This window comes from Eulemur rufifrons, chromosome 1 (genome assembly GCF_041146395.1).
Source record: "Eulemur rufifrons isolate Redbay chromosome 1, OSU_ERuf_1, whole genome shotgun sequence".
NCBI lineage: Eukaryota > Metazoa > Chordata > Mammalia > Primates > Lemuridae > Eulemur > Eulemur rufifrons.
Window position 1 is genome coordinate 41,048,960 of NC_090983.1, and position 23,046 is coordinate 41,072,005.

At 34.8% G+C, this 23,046-nt stretch overlaps 1 protein-coding gene across 1 annotated transcript in view; it reads left to right on the forward strand.

Annotated features, from left to right (window-relative positions):
- COL5A2 (collagen type V alpha 2 chain) overlaps nt 1-23,046 on the forward strand; it is a 143,674-nt gene that overhangs the window by 20,243 nt on the left and 100,385 nt on the right. The gene's annotated exons all lie outside the window — the stretch shown is intronic.

Here is a 23,046-nt window from a genome sequence, read left to right on the forward strand (position 1 = left end):
ATTACAAAAATCCAAGGAAGAACGATGAAGAAAAGGTACTGGAGATGGAAATGTGGAGTTTCCTAATAAGCTTTGAGAGTTAAAAATCATATAGTTAAAAACCAAAGTAAAATTTCCAGAGATTGGATCTCTTATATATTCTAATATAATGATTTCAGAACTAATTTCATAAGTAGCCATTTAGGTCATATATTTGACTTAAATTCTACTCAGCTAATTTCTTTTACTTCTATATTATTTTCTAACCACAGAGACCTTTTGGATATTAAATAATGAATATGGTCTATTGTTGTTTGTACTCTGTTAATATTTTTTAGTTCTAGAAAATGTTTGTAGTGCTAGTGCAAAAGTAGAGGACTAGATCACTACAAAAGTAGTGATCAGTGGATTCAATAAAGAATTACATAAAATTCTTGGCCTGATGATATTTAATCTATATGTGATAGTAGTATTTGTTGTTACCATAAAAAACATAAACTTCCATAAATTACTCAATAAAGTCACTACTATGGAGTTAATCATTGCATGTTTCCTCAGCTTTTACTGTGGTGATTCTCTGTAACTCAGCTACTAGTTAGTAGGTGATTATCTAAAAATGGTGAGTCTATAATTAAAATTCAGCAAATATTTATTGGATATGTACTATGTTACAGGTATAGTGCTTGGCTGTAGGGATATCACAGTATATAAGACACAGTTTCTACTTTCATTGAACTCATAGTCTATCTAGAGAGAGAGAGAGAACCAGACGTATAGAATTAAAATGTTTTAAAAATTTAGTTGCTACAAAAACATTATTTCCTATTCAGGTCCAGAACAAATGATATATGTACAACTAATATCAGATTAAAAATAGTGTAGTTTATTATTCCAGTGATTTCATTTATGGTAAAAATATTAAGTTGTTTCTTCAAACCAGAACATACCAGAGGAAGTATGGCATTTTGACCAAAACCTTGACAAAATTTTATTTCAAATAAGAACACCACAAAACATTTAGTTCTACTGAAGAATTAGTCCACATTTTATTTTTATCATCCAAAGCACATTACATTCCAATCTCCCTTTTACTGGTATGTGTGGAAAACACTTTGAAGTAGACAATAGTCTGGATTAGAATTCCACGTAGTCTACTTTGTCCAGTCCAGTTTGCAAAGCAGTGCAAATATCATCTCTTCTAGAAGATAACAGAATCATGTATTTGTATTATAATTGTTGTTGAAGATATGTGATGAAATTTTATTCTTGCTCTTTGTAGACCTCTTTATTTAAATGTCCTTAGCATGCTCTGTTAACTCAATGAATATTTTAGATTCTTCTGTACCATTGTTTTGGTTTTTGCCCTTTTTTGGGGTTAAACTTCCAGACGTGTTATGTTACTAGTTGTACATGCTTTAATACACTTGGAAAAAACACATTAAAAAAGAAAGTGAACCAGCAATAGCAGTTTAGGTATATACCCAAAAGAGCAAAAGACATTCTATAATAAAGACATCTGCACTCGAATGTTTATGGCAGCACAATTCACTATTGCAAGGATGTGAAACAACCCAAGTGCCCGTCAATTCATGAGTGGATCATTAAAATTTGGCATACGTATACAATGGAATATTACTCAATTATAAGAAATGACAGTAATCTAGCACCTCTTATATTTTCCTGGATTGACCTTTAGCCCATTATCCGAGGTGAGGTATCACAAGATCGGAAGAATAGGCTCCACATGTACTCGCCATCAAATTGGCACTGACTGATCAACACTATGGTGCTCCCTTGGTAGTAATATTCTTCAGGGATTAGAGGTTGGAGGGGGTAAACTGACAACTAATGGAGTATTGTAGAGGGGAAGGGCATGCCCCTAATCCTCACTTGGGTGAGGCAAAGACGTAAAATGTAACCAAAATGGTTGTACCCTCATAATATCCTGAAGTAAAAATAAATAAAAAAATTATTTTATTATATACTACAATGTAATAATAATAAAAATAAAGTGCATGATAAACATAATGCACGTGAATCATCCCCAAACCATCCCCCCTTGCCCCCTTCCTTGGAAAAATTGTCTTCCATGAAATCAGTCCCTGATGCAAAAAAGGTTGGGGACTGCTATCCTAAATGACATGCCAATTATGGCCTTAGGTCTACCTTGTTTATAAAAGTTTTCTCTAGTAAAATTTGAATGTTTTTTTTTTAAAAAAGTGTGAATTTATATACCTTTCACTTTTAATGTGATCTAATAGTTTTAGCATTATTTGTATGTGGGGCTTCATATATTTCACAAAGCTCACTTAGAACACTTTGCTGTGCCCTGTGATATAGAGAGATATATGTGTGTGTGTCATATATAGACATCATATATATTATATATCATATATAATGCATGTATATCACAGTTGAAAATTTTATTAAACTATGCAGAATATTTAACTACTTGCTTCAATATAGCCTGAGTGCTGTCCATTGTGGAGATGGGTAAAAATATAGCAGACAGGTAGTTAGAACTATTACATAGTTCTATTAACAGTTGCCTAGACTGAAGTTTCCATTTTGTTACCAGACATTATTTTTTAGCTGCCATGACAACTGGTCTTTAGTCATATTTCCACTATTTTATTGCAAATTATTAGAGTAACTTAATAGACCATATGCTTATTATATTCCCTAGTGTGAATTAATACTGGATTTTGTGCTAGCTATTTTGGAAATCTCAGAAAATAATGTGATTTTACACTGTGAGTTTAATGACATTTATTGTTAGATAACAGACTCAAATATTCAGCACAAAAACATAGTTGAAAGATGTTAATATATATTTTAGAGTATGCAAAAGTAACATTAATTTTTTGTATTAAAGCATCAATGTGTGATAATATTCTGCCTATATAAGTCTATGTCTCATTGGTCTAATCCTTGCAACAAAGCAGGATAATCAAACTCTTTTTAAATTAATTTATGAGGACAAGACCATCAATATACATGAAAAACTCAGCAAATTTGAAACTTTCAAGTCTTGACAAGGGCTTATGAAAGAACAATATATTGAAAAGAAGAATTTAATATATTGGTTTGTTTTCAAATGCAATATGAATTATAATTTTATATTCTCTTATTTTTTAAAATTTTGTAAACATCAGCCTACATAGTCAAAAATTGCTTCTAAAAAGGAATTTTAAAATTCATTTATTCAACAAATATTTATTTATTGAGTGCTATGTGACAGACACAATTCAGGCTTCAAGGATACAGTAACGAGTAAGTCTCTGCACACATGGAACTTGACTTCTCCTCTAGGGTGTGAATGACAAAATAATGGTCCCTCCAAAAATAAATGCCCATCCTCTAATCTCTGTAACCTGTGGCTATCTTCCCTTATATGGAAAAGGGGAATTAAGTTTGTAGATGACCTTATGATTACCGATCAGCTGACTTTAAAATAGGGAGATTGTCCTGGATTAACTGGCCAAACCCAGTGTAATCACAAGTGTCCTTACAAGGGAAAAAGGGAGGCAGATGTGACAACAAAAGCAGGCCTCAGATCCAGAGAGTGAGATTTGAAGATGCTACCTTTCTGATTTTAAAAAATAAAGAAGGGGCCATGATCACAGGAGAGCAGGTAGCCTCTAGAAGCTGGAAAAGCAAAGGAATAGATTGTCTGCTCCAGGCCTCCAGAAGGGGCGCAGCCCTGTTGACACTTTGATTTTATCCCAGTGAAACCCATTTTAGACTTCTGACCTCCAGAATTATAAGATAACAAATGTTTGTTGTTTTAAGCCACTAGGTTTGGGGTGTTTGTTATGGTAGCAATCAGAAACTAATGCAGGGAATAATACAAGAAATGAATAATATATATGTATATATATTTAAACAGAGATGATTTCAGATAATAAGTGCCATCGAGGAATTAAAACAGAGTAGGTAGCACTCTGGGAGGCCGAGGTGGGCGGATTGTTTGAGCTCAGAAGTTCGAGACCAACCTGAGCAAGAGCGAGACCCCATCTCTACTAAAAATAGAAAGAAATTATATGGACAGCTAAAAATATATATAGAAAAAAAAATTAGCCGGGCATGGTGGTGCATGCCTGTAGTCCCAGCTACTCGGGAGGCTGAGACAGGAGGATCGCTTGAGCTCAGGAGTTTGAGGTTGCTGTGAGCTAGGCTGACGCCACGGCACTCACTCTAGCCTGGGCAACAGAGTGAGACTCTGTCTCAAAAAAAAAAAAAAAAAAAACAGAGTAGGATTCTGAAAGCATGTTGTTCAATATAATATTCACTAACCACATGCAGCTATTTAAATTTAAATTAAATTTAAATTAATTAAAATCCGAGTGCTGCTAGTGTGGCTAGTGACTACTGTATTGGACAGTGCAGAGAATAGAACATTTCTGTCAACACAGAAACCGGTCTTGGACAGTGCTGTCCTGGAGAGTGGCACTACTTTACACATAGCTGATTCACTTTGTGTGAAGATCTGAGTGAGAAAAAGGAATCAGGGAGGTGAAAGGCCGGAGGAGCAAACTGTAGAGCAATACATGCTAGAAAACAGATAAAACAGACAAGTGTGATATAGAGCATTTTAAAGTCTTCCAGAGTGCTTTAAGGACATGATGATTATTATGTTTTAAGGTACTCATAACCACTCATTTGTTTATTCATTCATCAAACATTTACTGACAGCCTCATTTTGTGTCAAGTTTTATGCCAGGCAAAATATATACAAAAGTATATATGACAGAGATGCTAAACACATGGAACTCACATTCTGGCATAATTTTCCTTTTAAAAATCACGGTTCATTTTGATGGCTTCAAAGGCTATTGATTCTATTGGTGGAAAATTAAACTGCCATTTTGTAATGTGCTAAGGAAAGTGAGAGAAGAGGGGAACTGCAAGCTCTGCTACACAGGGGGCTGCCCACTTGTCCAGGAGTAGCAAAGACATTTGCCTGGTCATTTTGTGGAACTGATTCAACTCTGGCATCAACACACATCATATCAGTAGAAGAAGCAGAAGTAGGAGTCATGAATTATATATCCCCTAATTAATGAGCAGCATATTTATTAAACGTTGCTAAGTCTTACCAAAAAGGCTTGAACTAGAACTTTATCTTAATAGTATATTTTTGTTGTTGCTATTGCTGTGGTACATTTTTTCATTGTTGTTTTGTAGTTTATATTAATGATATTGACTTTCAACTATCATGTCTTAGAGAATAGAAAAAAAAGATTCTGGTATCGTTATCTTCTTTAAGGAATACAGAGAGTTGTGTGTAGGGGTGTGTGTATGTGTGTATGTGTGTGTGTTTGTGTGTTTTTGTTTGCCTCATCATTTGTTTTAATTTTTTCCTTTTAAAATGTATTATTACGTCAGGATACCACAACCCTTACTCATAAAATATGTTGTTATTAACATGATAGAAATTGCCACAGTTTGCAGTCACTGTGTTGCATTTTTCCATAACCAAGGAATATTAGAAAGTTGTTACTCAAAGGTAAAATGGAATGTTAGGGGGTCTACGTGGGAACTACTTTTAAAGGCAATTGCATCTTACCAGTGAAAGTGATGAAGGATGATTTCCAGATGTTCAAATGATTGTTTTGGCAACTGCTACAGAAAAAATGAAACACGTGTTGCCAGAACAACCAGAAGGGATGTGAAGCATTGATGTAAGCGGGATCAGGCACGTGGAAAGCAAGGCAAGCAGAACCCAGACAGTATAGATGCAGGGGAGATAGTTGAGCCAAGAAAGCAAACTTTGGAGCCCCAGTAATTACATGTAGTGAAAGGTAGTCTGCCTTTGTACCAGGGTGCACACTCAAGCTTATCGCTGCTGTGCACCCTACTTACCCCTTCTTGTCCCTTCTTCATTATCTTTCCTGTAACTATTGATGTCAATATGTTAATCAGGGAAACTCTTCCTGGTTAATGTTTGTTAGATATTATGGGGTTAGTGAAACATGCATGATTGGAGTCAGGCAGATTTGTCTTCAAATCCTGAGTTCATTAGTTATTACTAGAGTGGTCTTGACTGAGTTACTTACCTTTAAGTTGTTCAGTTTCTTCATCTGTAGAATGGAAGCTATAATGTCATTGCTGCAGGGCTGTTGTGAGAATCAAATTAATGTATGTGGAGTGTATTGCACAAATGGTTTTCTTCTCCCATCCGACTAGCTCCAACCAACCTCCAGAATGACCACTATGTTTCTATCCAGTAAGAAAAAACACATTTTCAGAAGACACCTGAGAATTGAATGTAATGTTGGCAGACTCACAGATTGGATATTTTATGCCAGGCCAACTTTTTGTGAGCTCTTGGAATAGAATCATACAGGCAACCATGTATTCTACCTACAAATCAGGGATCATTTTCTAAAAAGTGAAGAAAATACAAAAATATAAATCCATCCTTGATCGAATATTTCCATTTACACACGGAATATCTGCAGTGCTTCTTTTCTTCCAACAATTTTTTAACGTATGTGTTGATTTTAAAATTCAGACTATTAATTAACATCCTAAACCAGTCAACCAGTTCCAAGCAGTTCAAGATAAATAAAATTCCCCATCTGCCTCCATATCTTGGTGAGATCTTTGACCTTCATTTCTAAATCATTTTGGTTTTCTCTTTTCTCTTTACAATGCTCTCCACCCCAGCTCCTTTCTGAAAAAGAAATTTTTCCAATCTCTGTGCTAAGCATGGTCCTGTGCCAGAAAAAGCCAGGCTCTTCCAAAAAGCCAGCCTCTGCAGGAATTGGAACCTAAAAACCTAATTCATGCTCCAACTATTTTCCCAAGGGGCGGAGCAACGGGAGCCTGGATAACCGGAAGAGATTTCTGTAGGGAAATAGCTCGTGCCACACCTGGACACCTGGCTGTGTTCCACTGTGAATTTGCTGGGGAAGCTTTTGAAGTCTGTATTTTGAGTTGAGCTCCATTGTGTTTTGGCTTTCCTGCCAATTCAGCTTAATGCATTAGCTGTTCCTGCCCTTTGCCATCCTAATTTTTCTGAAGAAACATCATGGAGGTACAATTCAGATTTTTTTTGGTATCACAACTTATAGCCTGGAAGCCATAGAGTGCTGACCTTACCTACTACTGTACTTGAAGTTAGAAACTTTCAGTTTAAATACTAGATCCTTCATCTACTAGCTGCATGATCTTGTCTTTTAAACCATACACCTAAGTTTCACGTCCTACATCTGTTGAATGTAGAGGATAAGAATATTTTCTCTGACTACTTCCCAGTGTGCTAAGACTGAATGAAATCCTGTGTTGAAATACTTAAAGTAGAGTAGATGACTCCCTTCCCAGTTCTCCTCTGAGATTTTGAAGAATTCTGTTCACGTTGCATTGTAATTATTTACCTTATTCCTTTTACTGACTCAAAGTCAAAGGTTATTTTTATTTCTTCTTCAGCTCTTAAGTAAACAAAGAAATATCATAGTTCTCTTTCTAATTAAATTACTAGGGTCTTAGACCTAACAATACAACTTTAAAGTGGACTCCATAGTTATAAGATTCTTTAAGAAGCAAAGTGACTTTTAAAATAAATATAGCTTTTTTATAATTTCTTACTAGGACATAGTTTTACCAAAGCTACTGAGAACTGTATAAGCTATGTGCTGTTAGTTGAGGCTCAATTACAGCAGAGTTTTAAAAATGATTTTAGAGAATAAAATTAGAGAAGATATTCTAGTGATTTTTCCAGAAGGTAAGAGAGAGTTAAAGAGAAACACGTGTTTTTATGGTCTTGCTTAGATTTTAAACACACCTTGGCAACTCATTGTGGAAGAGGGGTAAGCTAATGGAAATGGAATCTTATAGAAGTAATAGCTAAAAGTCAGATGTTTATTTAATTTGCACATTATCTAGACCTTCCCTTCTCTTTGAGTATTTGCCATGCATTCATGTTTTCCGTCATAGATACAATAGAAAATGAGACAGTGAAAACCCAGTCATTTTCACTATTGCTTTTCTCGAGATGATCTGTTATCTACATTGAATGCCTTTACTCTGAAGACTGCTTCATTTATCATTATTCCTTTATTTAATATAGAACATAAAACCATTTTAGGACCTACTATAATACCATTGCTACAGAGTTTAGTTTACTTTAAAGAAGGTACATTTTAGGCCGGGCGCGGTGGCTCACGCCTGTAATCCTAGCACTCTGGGAGGCCGAGGCAGGTGGATCGCTCGAGGTCAGGGGTTCGAGACCAGCCTGAGCAAGAGTGAGACCCCGTCTCTACTAAAATTAGAAAGAAATTATATGGACAACTAAAATATATATATATATATATATATATATACAAAAAATTAGCCGGGCATGGTGGCACATGCCTGTAGTCCCAGCTACTCGGAAGGCTGAGGCAGTAGGATCGCTTAAGCCCAGGAGTTTGAGGTTGCTGTGAGCTAGACTGACGCCATGGCACTCACTCTAGCCCGGGCAACAGAGTGAGACTCTGTCTCAAAAAAAAAAAAAAAAAAAAAATAAAGAAGGTACATTTTGGAAGTATTGCCAGGAAAGAATATGGTGATTCTATTGTAATAGCAAGGGTGAAGGGTGCGAGTTCATATTAGAGAAGATAAGAATAAAGTGGGGGTGAGAAGGGGCCTTGTTAGTGTGTCTTAAAATGTTTAAAGTGACTGTCTGTGTGGAAATGGGTTAGATTTATTTCTTTTGACTTCAACGGGCCCAGGCAGCTCCATATGGCAGAAAGTAGAGATAGGTCTATTTTGGCTGCCAGGTAATCTGTGATATAGTCTTCGAGTTACATTAAAGACTGCTCTGCTGCTCTGATCCCTATTTCCGCACAGAAACACTCTTTAAAATACCACGTGGGATTCCCCAGGGAAGATATTTTTAACAATATGACCTAACTGAAAATACAACGGGCTCCCTTTGAGGTAATGAATTCTCCATCTCTGGAAGTAAGCAAGCAGAGGCTTTAGAGTCACTTATGGATGCAGTGGAAGAAATTTCTAAAAAATTTGATTAATAGCTTCTTGTTCTCTTTTGATACTCAGTATAAATGAATTTAGTGTTTGAGGAACCAAAGATAAGCTCCCTAAGTTTATTCAAGGGCAAAAATCTGAGAAGAACAGAGTTTCCAAGAAATATCTGGGAACATTTATTGTATACATAAAACTTTTTATCTCTCTAGATTTTTTAAAAATAGTGGTGGTGGGGGGTGGGGGGTGGCGGGTGAAGAAATCCAAGCCTGGTTTTGAATGATTTTCTTATAAGATGGAGAATAATGGTAGCCCACAGAGACACTGGCATTTCACACTAACATTTCAATCTTTAACAGACTTTAAAATTTACATCTTCAAAAATGTTGCTGTCCAAAAGAACCCTAGTTGACTAATTTTCAAAAAGAAATTCCTTCAATGGATTGCGTCCCAAGGATTTTTATATTAATGTGACAGATTGGGAGTTACATTTATGTCCTGATGTGTGACAATTAGCTTGAGCTCTATTCGTTCTGTATGCTCAGTTGCTTGTCATCTGAGAGCATTCTGGATATAATTTAGTGCCTGTTAAGCCATCTCCAAAGTATGATTGTAATATAGTAAACAATTACAACTGTTTAGTGACTGAACAATTGGTTGCTTTCATTTGACCTTGTTATAGACTGTGAGCCTGTTAGTTTGATTCCTTAAGGCACACATATTGTTCAGGAATGTTTGCCAGTAATGAGTGACGGCTGGTTTTCCATATTGACCTCATACATAATTACATAAATTAAAGCAAACCATAACAACTGAGGGTACACATAAAAGACACTTCATGGAGAGATTTTAAAGCCCTTGCATTGAAGTAAGCTTAAAATTATATAGCTGTAGACACATATATCATTTTTGAAAAGTGTATGTTTAAATTTCTACTAAGACTTTACAAAGAACACTAAATAAAAGGTTCTATTTTAATAAGCATTACTATAGAGATTTTCTCTAGAAAACTTTGGCTAAGAAAGAGGACTGCTAGTATTTTTGTTCTGGAGGTTAATGACTTGAGGATAGAAACTTCTAATGCTAGGCTTCCAAACTATCTTGACACCGCTAAACACTTAACAAAGAAAAAGAAAATGTAGAATTTCGATCTTAACCCACTGAAAAAAATCATTCATTTTTAAATGCATTTACATAGTTTCATTTTTGTAATTCAGAGTATGTTGATATTTAGCTAAGTTCAATTTAATTTTATAATTAACCTTTTACATATGTGATTTTTTGAGGTTAATCGTGTTGTAGACTATTTTTTTAAATGTATGTAAAGTATTCACAAGAACTCCACAAATGAAATTGCATTTTCTGTGACTATTCAAAAAATAGACTTTGAGAATTTAATGGAATTTAGAGCCAATATTTTATATATATATATAAACAATTTCTTTTAGATTGTAGAAGGCCAAAAGCATTATATGAAATATTAATTTTCAATATTACTATTCAGCAATTATTAATGAATTTATTTCACTTTCTAAAATAATCTTGTTTGAAGTTTGTATAAATTTAGTTCTAGTTGTCTTCAGAACTAGTTTCTTTTTCTTTTCTTTTTTTTTTTTTTGAGACAGAGTCTCGCTCTTTTGCCCTGGCTGGAGTGGAGTGCCGTGGTATCAGCCTAGCTCACAGCAACCTCAAACTCCTGGGCTTAAGCAATCCTTCTGCCTCAGCCTCCTGTGTAGCTGGGACTACAGGCATGTGCCACCATGCCCGGCTAATTTTTCTATATATATATATTTTTTAGCTGTCCAAATCATTTCTTTCTATTTTTAGTAGAGAGGGGCTCTCACTCTTGCTCAGGCTGGTCTTGAACACCTGACCTAGAGCAATCCACCCACCTCGGCCTCCCAGAGTGCTAGGATTACAGGCATGAGCCACCGTGCCTGGCCACAACTAGTTTCTAAAGCAGCATATAAGCTGTTATACGGGAATATCTTCACTTAACATTCACATATCAAGTTTGCTTTTTGAAAAGAAGAAAGTTGAGATCACCTTGGCTGGAAGAATAACATTTCCCATTTTCATAACTTTTATTTGAGTACAATCAGCATTTTTTAATTGAAGACCATGTCAGAATTAAAATTAGCTTAACGACTACTCATATATTGCAGGAATTTCCATTTTTGGTTTAAGGCCATGGCCTATAAAGCTGTGTGTGGGATCAAGTTAGTACAGTGAAGCTTCTTTGTGGAAAAATGAAGATTCAGCTAAATTTATGATTCTAGAATATGTCGGGAAAAGAGTTTTAAAAGTACTCCCTAATTCTTTGTACCTTGTCTGGCATTCCTGGGTTTAGCTAAATCTTTTTGATTGTTACAGCATTTCATAATTTTCTGACACTATATTGGAGGGCAATGTGGATTTTATGTTTATTACCACCAACTTTATAATGTTCTTTTGTTCTTAATCCTATTTTTATATCTTTCAATTCTCAGTTCATACATTTCATGGCTTATTAGACTTCAGTATCCTATTACACTCTTCTTGGCTTCTTCATCTTCCCAGCCTGGATGCCCCACATCTTCTGCATGGATCATCCAGAGCCCTTACCACCTTTGGGTCTGTGGTTGCCCTTTGATGGATTCTTTCCACCTCTCTGTATCTTTTCTTCTTCTTCTTCTTCTTTTCTTTTTAGACAGGGTCTCACTCTGTCACGCAGGCTGGAATGCTGGAATGAAGTGACATCATCATAGCTCAATACATCCTTGAACTCCTGGGCTCAAGTGATCCTCCTCCCTCTGCCTCCCAAAGTGCTGGGATTACAGGCGTGAGCCACCACACCCAGCCCTCTGTATATTTTCTTGATGTGGCAAGCTAAGCCACATGACACATTCCAGACTCAGCCACATTTTGACTTTAAGTGACACATACTACTTTCTTTATATATATATATGTTTTCTATTGACAAATATGTTTACTTTTAAAGCTAACATCTTGCTTGACTATCTTCAAGGGGGACTGTGCAAAAACACAGATTATTTTTATGGGTCTTTCCCTTAATAATATAGTCTGTCATCTAAATGAAATTTGGATCATCCCTTACCTAATGAATGGAAACATTTTTTTTTGAATGCAAGTACTTTTTCCACAAAGAAGGTCATCAATCCTTTATCTATCTACTAAGAGCATTTTTTTAAATATCAGAATTTAGGATTATCCAGAAATAGTTCTAAGGATTTTTGATAAAATGTTCAAGCAGTTCTCCACCAGTCAATGGTAGAGGCCCACAGAGCATCAGAGAGGAGATAAAGCTTCTCTTCCTCCTTCTGCTCTAATTTCCTTAGCCGTGGGACTTTGGGACCCTGGTATATTAGGGAAGGCATGTAGATGGATTCCAAGGTAAAGAATCACTCTGATATTATTTATGAGAATTCTCTGGGCACTGTTTTGTCTAGGGAAGTTGCAGCAATCTAGTCCTTGGAAGGCTCCAGTATTTGAACTTTTCCACTTGCAGAAATACTTTCTGGTCCCTACTTGTTGTTGCCTGACTCTAAGCCAGCTCCTTATGCATGTGAAAACATCTTCCTAAATCCCATGGTGACTCAGTCTTCAAGTAGTTTTTGTATAAACCTAGTCAGAGACCTTTTGAAAATATAAATGAAACATCTACCAGTTCTCTCCTGTCCAAATGCTCACTTAGCTTGACAACTCTAGTAGGTTAGTCAAGCATCATTTCCCCTTCTAGGACCATGGCTCCTCCGTGAGTTCTGTTGTATTAAGTACACATTCTCCCCCTTATGACAGATTCCCCCAGATCGCCTGAGTGGAAGTCAGTCTTGGATATTGGGGGTCTTCAATGGATTCTGTGTTTATCAATGGGGATCATATTGACAATTTGTCTTTTCTGGCTTGGTTAATTTCTTACTGACAGGTCACATGTCGTGGTTCACTGTTCAACATTTCACCCTTAAGTTCTTACATAATTTTTGTATAGATGTTATAGCATCCCAGCTATTTATCTGTGTCAGATTTTCTAATGAATAAAACAATGTGTTTTTCATAATTTTATCTAGTACTTCTGACATGCCTACTTTAATATATAGTTAAAGAGTTGAAATCATCAAGTGAATACACTAAAACAGAAAAGAACTAACCATTCTTTGAGTATTACCCAAATAACACAATTTTATATTTAGAATTCCTTTGGATTCTGTGGTTGGATTCCTTCCTCTCTTTGACATTTTTAAGGATCCCTTCATTATTGACTTTGAAGTTCCTTGTAAGATAATTTCACAAATATTTTTCTGGTCTGCCTAATTTCTAGTTGTATCTCATCTGTCACACTTTTGAGGCTTCCCCTTTTTTCTTTGATTTGGGAAAATTTGATTTGAATGCCTATTTCTCTCTGTGATGGCAGCTTTTACTGTGATAGTTTGCTGTGAAAGCATTTTTTAAATGTGTCTGGCTTGTTTTTATGATTCATGACAAAAAATTCATCTTAGGCTTCTAATGCTGTATTTTGAAATGGTCTCCAGACGTTTTGTGGTTCATTTTATTTTAAACTATTCCTTTTTACTATTTTTTTTAATAATGGCCATATTTTACTAAGCTCCCTCTCCTAAAATTAAATTATTTTATATAGCATTCCTCCTTTTGCCAAATGCTGGGCCTAATCATTGTGAATAGTGAATAGACAGAAATGGACACACATGATACCGCCAGCATTAATTCCTGCTCAACTCTGTCTAGACTCTGAAAATTCAATTTTAGCCAAGATATGTCTGTAATAACCTGTATTTTTGTATGCCAGTGTGCATTCTGTATTCCTATGGGGCAATGACAATATAAATTCACACTATTAATACTTTACCAAATGTTTTCACTTTCTTAATTGTTATATCCTATTCAGATTCTTTTGCTCAAAAGGTTTCCTAAATCCTATAGAAGAAGGTTCATATTCTTTAGTTGAACAATCAAGGCCTTTTATGATTTGATCCCTAATTACATTATCTTCATTTACTTCTCACTGCACTCTTAGTTTTCTTTTGCAGTACAGTTCTTCCTAAGTAGTATCATTTCATGAGTCTGTATCTTCTCCCACATCTTCCTGGAATACTCTTCCCATTTTCTTCATTATTCATCCTTTCAAATGTCATCAAGATGTCTTCACTATAATCAAGATGCTAGTTGTAGGTCCCTTGCCAGTTAAATTGCATGTAACTTCCCCTAAATCCTTGTTTTTTGCCTTCTATGTAATTCTCCCGTCTTTCTCTGTGGGGGGCCAGATGTGACAGTCGTTATCTCACTTGTATACACAACAAAATCCACTCATGTTAAATCTTTGGGAATTTAATAATTTATGTGAAGATTTAGGGTTCTAAGGAAGGGTCACAGTATTAAGGACTATCTATCGATTTTCTCCCTTCCCTTCCTTCGCAGAGAACAAAATAACCATTCCTCATCTCATACTCTTTTGTAGCCTGCCTCACCTTTCAACGGGTTTCCCCAGTACTCCATGCAGCTTAGCAAAGTATTAAATATACACTTTTCTTTAAAATATTGTACTTGCCCAGTAGAAATTCTACTGAATAAAATCTTCTTCAGCTCATTACTTGACAGTACTTATTAAAGAGCCCACAGTGATCTGGGAAATGTAGTAGACACTGGTTAGACAGTGGGAAAATTATAGATAAGGTCTGGTATCCATGATATTTCTAAATTAATGTGATACAAATAGCAATACATAATTGTAAATTATTTCATTTGGATCCCCAGTGTGATTTAGGTGTCATCTCTATATGCTACCATAGCATCTAGTACATACTTCTGTTTTTACACACAACCGTGCATTATTATAATTGATTATTTGTGGGTTTTCTCTACTAGTCTGTAAATTCTCAAAGGAGAGACAATGTCTTATTTCATTTTGTGTTCTTGCAGTCAAACACCTGCACATAGAATGCTCGACTGTAGTAGGTATTCAATGGATATTTGGGGTTGTGTGAATGTATCTTTTACATTTTCAGCTTAATTGTATTATTTTAGTGAACTACAGTATATTTGCATTACCATATTTTACTACTTTTATAGGAAATTCAATCAAAACTGCCTTGAATCCATGTAAAAAAAATTAACAAAGAAAAGATGCTCAAAGAAAATATTATTCTTGATTCCTGATGCATGTTATTTTTCACATTATTTTACTCATTAAAGTAAAATTTCTATTGGATGTACAATTCCCATATCATATTTCTAACCCTTTGTATGCAAGAATCCATACCTCCTGTCACACCCAACTTACTCAAAATCTGAAGTAAGGAAGTTTTTATAACATGGAAACCCTCATGGCTCCTATTGTTCCATACACGTAGGAATTGAAAAGAATTCTGAAATGCTCTGAAGGCAATTCTGATTGTGGACTAGGTTAACTCAGGTTTCCATGAGGTTCCAAACTCAAAGAAGGGCTAGTTCAGAAGAGATCACTGGAATAAGAGGAAAATTGCGTGCTAATGTATTCCAGGAGATGATGAAATATCTTATCTTATTAATTTGGCAGTGCTGAGTTCCTCTTCTGTAGAATGTAATTTCCTTTCTAAAAGATATGAGGCATCTGTTCCTACTCAGAACCAAATGGAGAATTCTTTGTCCACATAGCAAGTCAGGCCTACTTAGTGCTTAAACTGTACTTACTGTTCAGGATATTCTACTCATTCAGACTCATTAGTTCATCTGGTGTTTCACATTATTTATAAGAATTATAAGCACCTACCATCTTTCCAAATTCATTAGAATTAAAAAAACTCATAAAATTGAATATATATATTTAATTTAAGAAGATAGGTAATGGATTTTATTCATTTAGATTATTTGAAAACTCTTGGAAAAATATCATGTAACATACATGTAACATATATATGCATGGATGTATGCACATATATTTTTGTTTGATCTCATTCTTCCAGCATTATATGGTTACAAGAGTGTTGCACCCTCTGCTGTCCTTATGAAGCCAAAATGTATCACTATAAAGGCAAAGTCCAGTTTTCTCATTCAAAATTTACAATAAACAAGCACTGATTATTTTTCTCCCTTTTCCTTTGAGAAGATTATTGCTCAAAAATAAAACTTTAACTCATCTAGGTAAAACTAAGCATATTTTCAACTATGTACTTTCTTATTGAAACTGAGATTCCTATTCTCCTTGTGTGTCAAATTGTATCTTTTTTTCTTTTATTTATCTATCTTTTGATTTTATGAATTGCTCAGAAAACCCTCAAGCACTTTTGAGTTCACTATATTTAGAGGCTCAAGAGTCTTGCATCACAGCAACATGCTTTCTTGCAGGGGAAGAATGCCTTTGAGTATCCACACCCCTTGCCATAAACCATCTGGTTTGCAGATGATAAACACAAACACTACATTGTTTTTGCCCCCTCCTCCCCTCAAAGATCTGCGAAGCAGATTGGATTTAAAATTCTACCCTGGTGATCCCTAATATGTTAATCTTCATTACGATGTTGAGTTCTCTAAGAATTCAGTTCTGCAGCTATATATTTTTTAGATGGAACACAATACCTATGATATACCACTTGTAGGACATTTTCCATGTTGCTACAATGTCTTCATTCCTTCCTGCAGCCTAGCTATATCTGATGCCTTTTTCAAATTCCAGTTTAAGACCTGCTTTCTCTGTGAAGTCTCTCCTAGTTAGTCTAACCTCTATGCATCTGGCTTTCATTGGCTGGAACATTTGCCTTCACACGAAAGCAAGGTGTATATTTGTTTAAATGTTTCATCTGTGGGCTTGGTTACCCAATCGGAGTGTAAATTGTTTGATAACAGAATTTTTTTGTTTTGTTTTCACATGTAATTGACACAATGGATGTTTAAGACCTAGTTGAACGAATACTTCATTAATGTCATTGAAGAACCCTCATTCTAGTAAAGAATGTGAGGGAAACTATATTAGGATGGGATTAAGCTAGGAAAAAAGTTCTCCAATGGGAAATATGAACCTCAATTATGGGGACAAAGTAGGCCTTTACACAGCTTTGTCTGAATTAGAAACAGTGCCACCTCCAGGTAACGCTAGGAGAGTGGACAGGACCCTTGTGCAAAAGAAAAGGCATCCCTTCCTCCAGTAGGTGCAGCCCCAAGCTAGGGCTCATGGCATGACAAGGAGAGCTTGGATTGAATGTCAGTTCCCACTGGCCCCCTCAATTGGGGACTTTATGAAGTGTACAATCTGCAAACAATTCATAAATGCCCTCCAAATAGTGACATAGATGATGCACTCAAGTCATCAGGAAGCCTGGTGGTTTAGGAAGTAGCTAACACTGTGTGCTCTGTATGGTATGAAGCTAGAGGCTGAGCACCTAAAGATTTTATGTTGTGTGTTGGGAGAGAGAGTCAGTAGTAATGGTTGACGTGAAAAAGATTTAAGAATATAGGTTTTTAATTGGAATATGAACATAATATTTAAGAGAAGAAATAGACTGGAGAATGGGTAGGTAGTTAAGGAAGCAGCAGACGAGTTTTGTAAGATGTAAACAACAATCAGAGTGAAGAAAATGACAATTCTGAAGGTGAGGACACATTTGTCTTGGGGCCAGAGTGTTACAGAGGGCAATTGCTGAGGTTTGAGGAAGGTGAAATGGTGGAAGGGCCATTTAAGAAGACAGTTTTAGGAGCTACATTTAAAATACATTAGTAATAGTAATAGTAGAAAAAAATCTGTGGATTATCTGTGGTATTGAAAGCAGAAAGAAAGGGGGGAAGAGAAGTTTCTGGATGACTCTATGAAAGAGCAGGCATAAAATCTGAGGAAGTGTGCTCTGAAAATTAAGGAGATGGAATGGACAATAATGATTTAAATTATTATTCCTTAATGGATGTTCATTAATATAATAATTATTTTGAGGCTACCATTTATTGAATGCCTAACAAGTGCACTCATTTATTAAGCGTATGTACAGTACATTTTTATAAATAAAGCAAGTACATTGTGTTAAGATGGCGTTAAAAATATCTCCTCAGCATAGGTTCAAAGTATTTTTTATTATAGGATCATTTGATTTCTTCAATTTACATCTACTTACAATTTTTGTGGCATAAGCTAACTTTAAAAATTATCGACATTCTGAAATTCTATTGTCTATGAGGATGTTTCTCAAAGTATAGGACATTAGTTACTACTGGTACATGAGATAATTTCAGGTAGTACATACATTTTATATGTTATATGTTTATAATAGGAAAAGTTATTTAGCTTGTTGAATCTGAGGTTTATTTAGAACTAAGTTAGATTTAAAAAAGGAAAGTCAACTTAAGTAGATTTTAATTAAAATACACATAAATAATGGTAAGTGGTATATACAGATATAAAAAAATTTGTAATTATGGTGAGCTAGTTGACTGTAGTATGGATAATACTAATTTACAATCTATGTATGTCATAAAGTTAAGAATTTATCTTAAAAATAAAAAAACAAAAATTTTGGGAGGATTATAGATAGTTAGAGATATATAATTCAAAAAGTAAACTTGCTTCACACTAGAAAGAATTTTACTGTTTAAATTTTTTGCTTAAATTATTTTCAATCTTTATATATTTACTAAATTTACTAAATACTTTACATATTTACTAAAAATATAGTATTAAGTTAAATCTTTTACAATAGTCTATATCCATTCCAATAATAGCTTATCAGGTCTATGCAGTGTTTACAATGTTTACATAGAATAGGAAAAATTATAGCTTAATTATATCAAATTTATATTATCTCTTACCATAGACATAAGAAATTACAGAAAATAATTTGATAGCATTTATAAAATAACTGTCCACAAAACATCTCAAAAATTTTTTTCTTCATTTGATGAAGCTCAGCTTTTGGTCTTTGATTCTTGACATGAACTTTATTATTAAATTAAGCAAGTGAAATATACTGGACCACTGGATTTCTTCCAGCATAAAAGAGATGGCTTCACTATTAAACCCTATAATTTCCTTAATCCAATTAACTGTACAGTTACCTTTATTTACAGGCCAGAATATACCTTAAGAATCCAGAAAAAATTCTGCAGTGCATTTCACTATTTTAATGTAGCACTGGTCAATTTCCATTATTGACCAGCTGGGAGATGAGAGTGTGCTAACCTTAAAGCTTACATTATCTATGTGACCCATGTGACTATAAACTTATTTTGTTGGGTGAGAGATCTTTAACCAGAGTCATGAATAAATCATTCTAGTAAGATGGCTACTCCACTATATATCAACAACATAGTTTTTTTGTTTAAATAACAGAACAAATCTTCTGCAAAGATAAGGCTTTGAAAACTGACTCTTCACTAACTTGGCAAAAACATTTTGCTTCTGTGTGCTTCAATCGCTTTATCTGTAAAATATCTATAAAATGGAAAATAGGAAAATAATGTGATGCACATTATATTTCCAACTCCGCCTCCATACCAGACCATGTGGGATCCTTAGCTCATGTTACCCGTCCCCCACCTCTGCCTGTCAAAGTCCTGATTTACTTCCCAGAATCCTCACTTTCAGCACCTCTCTATTAAAAGGAATATATCTGGCTACTTTATAGTTTCTTTTAATAAAAGAATGATGGGTTATCATTAAAATATTTTTAAATCCCAAGTGGCCAAGGTAAAATACTTAGTACATTTTAGAATAGAATATTTGAACTAACAAGGAATATTTGTGTAGTGCTTAACAGTTCAAAATGTTTTTTTGTATTTTATCTCATTTCATTGTAAATAACAATTATTAAGCCTAATTTTTAAATTGGGAGAGCTGAGCCTTAGGAAAATAAATGACTTACTCAAGGTCTCCCTGATAGTAATCACTAGAGCTGTCTTCTGATACCAGAAACTGTTTTGTCTCGTATATATTAAGAAGCCTCTACGGGATAAATAAGACCTAATAAAAAGAAGGGACAGGAGTAAGATAATAACCTAAGGGGAAAATAATGTTATGGAAATTTACTGACTATAGCATTATAAATTTTGAGCAAAGTAAACTTCCCCATTGTCTGTCTCCCTTTTCATATACATGTCTGTATCTTTATCATTAGATTTGTTGAAGCACAGTGGCATCTCTGTTTAGCTTTCTGTTCTGTAAACATATTTTCATTCATAATAAAGTGTCAATGGCTTAAAATGTGCTAATATTCAGAATAGTTCTCTAATCTGTTTAAGACAGAATGAAGGAAAGAAGGCAATGTGGCCCCCAGGAAAGGGCTCTACAGTGGGAATCAGAGGGCTATGTTTAGCATTGAGGTCTTGGGCATTTTTTGTGTGTCTTTAAGAGTGCTGAAAAATTTTGGTTTTATTTTTTGCTTTATATGGTATTGTATGGAGTATGTTAAAGGGAGATTCTATAGTTTGTCATAAAGGAATTTTTAAAATTTTGATTCGTATTTTTCTTCTTGCTTTTTATAACTGGGCAATTATAGAAATACTAGCAAATTGTACTTTGAAAATGTTTAACATCTGGTCATTTTTTAAATACACTTTTTAATTTAGAAGTTTTAGATTTACAGAAATATTTACAAAGATAGTGCAGAAAGTTCTCAAATAGTCCAGACCTAATTTTCCCTTTTTTAACATCTTACATTCACAACTAATGAACCAATATAAATACTTTATTATTAACTAAAGTCCATACTCTATTCAGATTTTCTTAGTTTTTGCTTAATGACCTTTTTCTGTTCCAGGATCCCATACAGAATACCATATTGCATGTAGTTGACATGTCTTCCTAAGACTCCTCTAGGCTGTGGTAGTTTCCCAGACATTCCTTGTTTTTCATGACCTTGACAGGTTTGAGGAGCATTGGTCAGGTATTTTGTAGCATGTCCCTCAATTAGGATGTGTACGATTTTTTTTTCTTATGATTAGACTTGGGTATGGGTGTTTGAGAGAAAGCTTTGAGAGTTAAAGTGCCATTCTCAACTATCAACATGATGTATCACCACTGATGTTAAACTTGATCGCCTGTCTGTAGAAGTGTTTGTCAGGTGTCTTCATGGTAAATTTATCATTTTTCTCCTCTTTCCATACTGTGTTCTGGAATGAAGTCACAATGTGCAGTCCACACTTAAGGTGTGGGGAGTTATTCTCTATCTCCTTGAGGGTGGAATATCTACATAAATTATTTGTAATTTTACACAGGAGATTTGTCTATTCTATTCTATATTTATGTGTTTATAACAGTATGGACCCATATATATTTATTTTATACTTTTGGTTATAATAAAGTACTACTTTGCTTGTTTTTTGGATCAAATTTTTCCAGTTTTGGCCATTCGAAGCTCATTCAGTTGGCTCCTATGTTCTTTTGATAAAACCCCTGTCATGTGGACTTATTTTTTTTTTTTTTTTTGAGCACTTTCTTACTTTCTGGCACTGTAAGATACTCCAGGCTCATCTTGTGTATTTCCTGGCCCAGTCCTGGAATCAGCCATTTCTTCAAAGAGCCTTTGTTCCTTTTATTAAAGAATGGTATCAGAAACCACAGTCTGGGACCTAGATGTGTTGGTTGCTACTGAGGAGTCATTGCTTCTGTACCCTTTCAGCTGATAGAATGAGGAAATATGCATATTATACTAATGGGTGTATATATACATCTAAATATTTCAATGAAATATGTTTTTCTTAATATTTTGGAAGCAGGGGCAGTAGAATAGCCTTGGCTTTTACAGCATTTGTTCTCAAACCTTCCATATATGGGATAGCACATTAAACAGAGGCAAATTAAGACATGTTAATGAGCAGGATAAGGGTAGAGCTATGCAGAGACTGGAAATAATACCTGGAGTCCTCAGGTGAATTAGGCCTGCACATATATTTTGTTTGGCTCACACAGTGCTTTTTAAAACTACTTGGATCACATCACTAACATTAAAAAATTGAGAGATGTCAAACACAAACTTCTAGAATCTCTTTAAAATCTGTCAGGTCTGAGAAAGCCTGGACCCACACGATTTATGCACCTATTACCTTGTGCCGAATGGTGCTTCAACCCTCTGTGAGGAATGAGCAACTTCAGCTCACCGGCCCATCTGCCTGTCCCTGTCCCCACCACACTGTCTCCCGAACACTGAGGGGCCAGCTCAGCTTCCATCCCACATGCGCTGTTGCTTTTCCTATAGTAAAGAAGAACGGAAGATATTTCCTGAACCCATGGCTAACAAATTAGGAAAATAAGAGAAAGAATTTTCCTCTGTGTAAGTGAAAAATATCCATGCTTGTTTAATACACAAAAGAATACCACTTAAAATTCCAGTAAAAAATAAACCCAGCCCACTAAATTTGGACTTCTGCCTTAATCCTTCGCTCTTCAGTGCTGATCAGGACATAAGTTTTCCTTCCTGCCGCTTCTTGTAAAATGACTTCATGAAGTAATATGAGGCAATACAGAATTTGGATTTTGGTATGGCCTTGATATATATGCTATTATTATATGGCCTAGATTTTAAAATGTTAGAAGACATCTCTCAGGTAAAAATAGGGTTATATTCACTATGCTGATTTTAATACCCCTTGAATCACATTATTTTGTGGAAGAGGCAATGATAAGTACTTTACTCAAGATCTGTAAACCACGTTATATTGCTGTATTCAAAGCACTATGTTTGTGTTTTTGCTTGTAGAAATTAGTCCAGTTAGTTTTATTCAGAAGGGACAGAATGAAGAGAAATTTATTAATTGTAGAATATATATTTCTAATGCACTAAAGAGATGGAATACAGATTCAGCATTATATTGGACATTTGACTTCTGTGTTTCAAAGTGTTGAATATTATGAAACAATAAAAAGTTTGGGCCATCAGCAGTTAAAATGAGAATAAAGTTCAGAGTGTAAGTAGCTGGAAGTGAAGCAAGCTTATGGCTTGCCATGTTTTACTAACTGAACCAAATTAAATATATTTGGCAAGGCAACATACTTATGGCAAGAAAATGGAAAAAAGCATTGTAATTACCTGAATACGAATGAGTTTAGATCAGATTCTAATTATAAAAATAAATATAGTGTAAAAAAATAAATATTGTATAAAATAACATTAAAAAGTATTAATATGA